This window comes from Scyliorhinus torazame, chromosome 14 (genome assembly GCF_047496885.1).
Source record: "Scyliorhinus torazame isolate Kashiwa2021f chromosome 14, sScyTor2.1, whole genome shotgun sequence".
In the NCBI taxonomy this organism is placed as follows: Eukaryota; Metazoa; Chordata; class Chondrichthyes; order Carcharhiniformes; family Scyliorhinidae; genus Scyliorhinus; species Scyliorhinus torazame.
In genome coordinates, this window is record NC_092720.1 from 166,821,853 (window position 1) to 166,828,255 (window position 6,403).

Consider the following 6,403-nt stretch of genomic DNA (forward strand, 5'->3'; position numbering starts at 1 on the left):
CATTAGCAGGGGAGACTAGGACCCGGGGGCACAGCCTTAGAATAAAAGGGAGTCACTTTAGAACAGAGATGAGGAGAAATTTCTTCAGCCAGAGAGTGGTGGGTCTGTGGAATTCATTGCCACAGAGGGCGGTGGAGGCTGGGACGTTGAGTGTCTTTAAGACAGAAGTTGATGAATTCTTGATTTCTCGAGGAATTAAGGGCTATGGAGAGAGAGCGGGTAAATGGAGTTGAAATCAGCCATGATTGAATGGTGGAGTGGACTCGATGGGCCGAATGCCCTTACTTCCGCTCCTAGGTCTTATGGTCTCCACCCAGTTCTACGCCACCGCTTTCAAGATAGATTTTTACCCGGTCAGAACTACATTACCCATGTTGCATGTGACCCCAGAGCCTGCGCAATGAGGAGCTACAGTATGGAATCGGGGAGGTCAGCCCGTGGTGCCTGATGGGAGTTGTAGTTCTGTTGCGCGCAGCGGCGGTTAGCGCCCAGCGTTGGGGAGTTAGAATGTAAGGAAGCGCGAGCCCGAGCGGCTGAATCGAATTGAAAAGCAGAGACTGACCCTTGGTAGGAACCAGAGCGATGGCGGTGGGAAGATTCACCATTGCAGCAGATTCTCTGCATAAAACTGAAGAGGGAAAGGTGCCCAAATAAGTCATAGCAGTCCCACTGACTGACTGGACAATACAGAAGAGTTGCAGGAGGAGGATAGTGTGGTCCAGCATGTCAAAGGCTGCAGAGAGGTTGCTTCTCTCTCCACAGATGTTTCCTGACCGAGCATTTCCAGCATTTTCTGAGTCTCTATCACATTTCCATCATTCTCAGTATTTTGCCCAACTGGCTGTGTGCACTTCAGGGAAGTGGAGATTATGGGCTGATTTGATGGAAAATTACAACAGTTTGTCTTCTATTTCAATTGGAGAGGTTAGGGAGGACCACCCGTCATATTTACAATTTGTGCAAGAACAGAACGACAGATTCATCAATCATTAAAAGTAACAAGGCAGCTCAACAAGGGCATTTTATTAAAACATCAAACAATAACACTGGTCGAATGGAAATACCTCATAGAGGTACTGGAGCAGTTTGGGCTTGGAACATGATTCACCTCCTGGGTAAACTCCTATACAACGCTCCCATGGTGAGCATACGGACAAACAACACCAACTCCCGATACTTCCAGCTGCACAGGGGCACTAGACAAGGATGCCCACTGTCCCCGCTGCTGTTCTCCCTAGCGATCGAGCCAGTAGCAATTGCGCTCAGAGCGGCAAAAAGCTGGAGGGGGATGCGAAGGGGCGGCAGAGAGCACAGAGTCTCACTCTGCAGATGACCTGCTCCTCTACATCTCGGACCCACAAAGCAGCATGGAAGGAATCATCGCGCTCCTGAAAGAGTTTGGCGCCTTCTCGGGCTACAAACTCAGTAGGGTCGCTTGAGGGTTACAAGGTAACAAGGAATGAGCTGAAAAAAGGGCTTAGGAGAGCTAGGAGGGGGCATGAGAAGTCCTTGGCAGGTCGCATCAAGGAAAACCCCAAGGCTTTTTACTCTTACGTGAGAAATAAAAGAATGACCAGGGTGAGGGTAGGGCCGGTCAAGGACAGTAGTGGGAACTTGTGCATGGAGTCAGAAGAAATAGGAGAGGCGTTGAATGAATACTTTTCTTCAGTGTTCACAAAGGAGAGGGGCCATGTTTTTGAGGATGAGAGTGTGATACAGGCAGGTAGGCTGGAGGACTTAGATGTTCTGAGGAAGGATGTGTTAGCAATTTTGAAAAACCTGAGAGTCAACAAGTCCCCTGGGCCAGATGGGATATATCCAAGGATTCTTTGGGAGGCAAGGGATGAGATTGCAGAACCTTTGGCTTTGATCTTTGGGTCCTCACTGTCCACGGGGATAGTGCCAGAGGACTGGAGAGTGGTGAATGTTGTTCCTCTGTTCAAAAACGGGAATAGGAATGACCCTGGTAATTATAGGCCAGTTAGTCTTACTTCGGTGGTCGGTAAGATAATGGAAAAGGTCCTGAAGGATAGGATTTATGACTATTTGGAAAGATGCAGCTTAATCCGGGATAGTCAACACGGATTCATGAAGGGTAGGTCTTGCCTCACAAATTTGATTGAATTCTTTGAGGAGGTGTAGATGAAGGTAGAGCAGTTGATGTCGTACACATGGATTTTAGTAAGGTGTTTGATAAGATTCCCATGGTCGGCTCATGAAGAAAGTAAGGAGGTGTGGGATAGAGGGAAATGTGGCCAATTGGATAAGTAACTGGCTATCACATAGAAGACAGAGGGTGGTGGTGGATGGAAAATTTTCAGACTGGAGACCAGTTACCAGTGGTCTACCACAGGGATCAGTGCTGGGCCCTCTGCTATTTGTGATTTTTATCAATGACTTGGAGGAGGGGGCTGAAGGGTGGGTCAGTAAGTTTGCTGATGACACCAAGATTGGTGGAGTAGTGGATGAGGTGGAGGGCTGTTGTAGGCTGCAAAGAGACATTGATAGGATGCAGAGCTGGGCCGAAAAATGGCAGATGGAGTTTAACCCTGATAAGTGCGAGGTGATTCATTTTGGTAGAAAACATTTGAATGCGGATTACAGGGTCAACGGCAGGGTTCTGAGGAATGTGGAGGAACAGAGTGATCTTGGGGTTCATGTCCACAGATCTCTGAAGGTTGCCACTCGGAAGTGGATAGAGCCGTGAAGAAGGCTTAGAGTGTGTTAGCGTTTATTAACAGGGGACTTGAGTTTAAGAGCCGCGAGGTTATGCTGCAACTATACATGACCCTGGTGAGACCACATTTGGAATTTTGTGTGCAGTTCTGGTCACCTCATTATAGGAAGGATATGGAAGCATTGGAAAGTGTGAAAAGGAGATTTACCAGGATGCTGCCTGGTTTGGAGGATAGGTCTTATGAGGAAAGGTTGAGGGAGCTAGGGCTTTTCTCTTTGGAGCGGAGGAGGATGAGAGGTGACTTAATAGAAGTTTATAAGATGATGAGGGGGATAGATAGAGTGGACGTTCAGAGACTATTTCCTCGGGTGGATGTAGCTGTTACAAGGGAGCATAACTATAAGATTCAGGGTGGGAGATATAGGAGGGATGTCCGAGGTAGGTTCTTTACTCAGAGAGTGGTTAGGGTGTGGAATGGACTGCCTGCTGTGATAGTGGAGTCGGACACTTTAGGAACTTTCAAGCAGTTATTGGATAGGTACATGGAACACACCAGAATGACATTGAGTGGGATAGCATGATCTTGGTTTCGGACAATGCTCGGCACAACATCGAGGGCTGAAGGGCCTGTTCTGTGCTGTACTGTTCTATGTTAAACTCAACATGAGCAAATGCGAAATCTTCCCGGTACATCCACAAGTAGGTGGGGCAGCACTAACGGGACTGCCGTTTAAACTGCATAGGGCCAACTCCACCTCCACCTGCGCAAGGCTCAGCCTGACGCAACTAAAAGTGGTACATAGAGCCCACTTAACAAGAACCCGTATTAGTAGGTTCTTCCCGGAGGTGGAGGACAGATGTGAGCGGTGCCAAGGAGGCCCGGCCAACCACACCCACATGTTCTGGTCTTGCCCCAGACTTGTGGAGTACTGGACTGCCTTCGAGGCAATATCCAAAGTGGTGGGGGTGCGGGTGGAGCCATGCCCGAAAGTGGCGGTCTTCAGGGTTTCAGACCAGCTAGATCTATTCCTGGGGAGGAGGGCAGATGCCCTTGCCTTTGCCTCCCTGATCGCCCACTGTAGAATCCTGTTCAGCTGCACCACCTAAAGCTGCAGACTGGCTGTCCGACCTCTCGGAATCCCTCCAAATGGAGAAAATTAAATTCGCCATCCAAGGGTCAGACGACGGCTTCCACAGAACGTAGGAGCCATTCACCCGATTGTTCCGGGACTTGTTTGTGGCCAACAAACAAAGAGAAGAATAGCCAGGAACCAGGGGAAAGCAGCCAAAGCATGGGAGGGTGATATAGAACGGGAGAGGGGGCACAACTCATTCTAAGAGGAAGGAAAGGTGAACCATGGGGGGGGGGGGGGGTTGAAAGGTGAACCGCAGGGCAGTGGGGGGGGGGGTGGGGGCTGAGACAGGTAACAATAGAGGAGAGCCAGGGAGGTGGGGGGAGGCAGGGTAACATTAACCAACCTGACATCCACAGGAACAGAGAACAAGGAGAACACAGGCAGAAGATGGGAGGGCCGACTGAAGCGGCAGCGTGCATGAGAAGACAACGGCAGCAAAATCCGATGGGGAGAAGCGAGGGGCAACACCGGCACCAGACCCACTCGAGGATTGCCCTCTGGAAGGGCCTCGCCAGCACAAACGGATGCCTACCTACATGTCTATAGATATATCATATCCTGTGTACATAACGGTAAAATATACTCTGCAAAAACCCAATAAAAAACTTTTTTTTTTAAAACACTGGGGTCCACTTTTGGAACAATGGAATTGAAAAGCAATGTTGAACTTGTCTAGAACCTTGTTTAGACCACACTTGGAGAGCTGTGCACAGTTCAGATTAACAGATTGAAAAAGGACAAATATTACCTGGAGAAGACAGAGGGCAGTAGAGCAGAGCTGCTGATTGGCTGTTACGGGGGAAATTTGCATACGTCCGTGTGCTCACCCGAATTTGAAGGTGTACCTGAGCAATAGACCCTAGCTGTTCAAGTGAAGACAAGCATCCAGCAGAGGGCAGTAGAGCGGAGCTGCTGATTGGCGGTTGCGGGGGAAATTTGCATACGTCCATGTGCTCACCCTAACTTGAAGGTGTACCTGAGCAAGATACCCTAGCTGTTGAAATGAAGACAACCATCCAGCAGAGGGCAGTGGAGCGGAGCTGCTGATTGGCTGTTGCGGGGAAATTTGCATACGTCCATGTGCTCACTCTAACTTGAAGGTGGTTTGTGGAGGAGCTGTTGTCAAGTGACACTTAAACCCGAAACACTTCTTCAGTGTTTCCCTCCCTTCCCCCTCCTCTAACCAAAAAAAAACCAACCGCTGTAAAGATCAAGAGGAAGGCTCGAGGGCAGGTAGAAGAAAAAAGAAGTTGAACCGTGAAGTCACAGCCTGCAGGTAAGGGATTGGCTGGTGACTGGTAAGTAGTTTTTCTTTTATTTTCCCTCAGGTGTTATCGTGCGGGGCGCAGAGTTTGCTGAATGAGTGCTTGCTGAGAAGGGGAGTGAATAACAGTAAGCTCTTTCTTTCTTTTTCTTTTTTTTTATCTGGAGGGGATGGCAGGGAACGTAGTGCAGTGTTCCTTCTGCAGAATGTTTGAGGTGAGGGACGCCGTCAGTGTCCTTGCTGATTTCATCTGTGGGAAGTGCACCCATCTCCAGCTCCTCAGAAACCACGTTAGGGAGCTGGAGCTGGATGAACTTCGCATCATTCGGGAGGCAGAGGTGGTCATAGATAGAAGCTTCAGGGATGTAGTTACTCCGAAGAATAAAGATAGATGGGTGACAGTGAGAGGGGCTGGGAGGAAGCAGTCAGTACAGGGATCCCCTGTGGTCGTTCCCCTCAGTAACAAGTATGCCGCTTTGGATACTGCTGGGGACGACGACTTACCAGGGGTAAGCCATGGGGTACAGGTCTCTGGCACAGAGTCTGTCCCTGTTGCTCAGAAGGGAAGGGGGGAGAGGAGTAGAGCATTAGTCATTGGAGACTCCATAGTTAGGGGGATAGATAGGAGATTCTGTGGGAACGAGAGAGACTCACGGTTGGTGTGTTGCCTCCCAGGTGCCAGGGTGCGTGATGTCTCGGATTGTGTTTTCGGGATCCTTAAGGGGGAGGGGGAGCAGCCCCAAGTTGTGGTCCACATAGGTACCAACAACATAGGTAGGAAAAGGGATAGGGATGTAAGGCAAGAATTCAGGGAGCTAGGGTGGAAACTTAGATCTAGGACAAACAGTTATTATCTCTGGGTTGGTACCCGTACCACATGATAGTGAGACGAGGAATAGGGAGAGAGAGGAGTTGAACACGTGGCTACAGGGATGGTGCAGGAGAGAGGGTTTCAGATTTCTGGATAATTGGGGCTCATTCTGGGGTCGGTGGGACCTCTATAAATGGGATGGTCTACACCTGGTCCAGAGGGGAACCAATATCCTGGGGGGGAAATTTGCTAATTGTCTTCAGGAGGGTTTAAACTAGTTCAGCAGGGGCTTGGGAACCTGAATTGTAGCTCCAGTATACAGGAGGTTGAGTGTAGTGAGGTCAAGAGTAAGGTTTCAAAGTTGCAGGAGTGTACCGGCAGGCAGGAAGGTGGTTTAAAGTGTGTCTTTTTCAATGACAGGAGCATCCGGAATAAGGTGGGTGAATTTGCGGCATGGGCTGGTACCTGGGACTTCGATGCTGTGGCCATTTCGGAGACATGGATAGAGCAGGGAC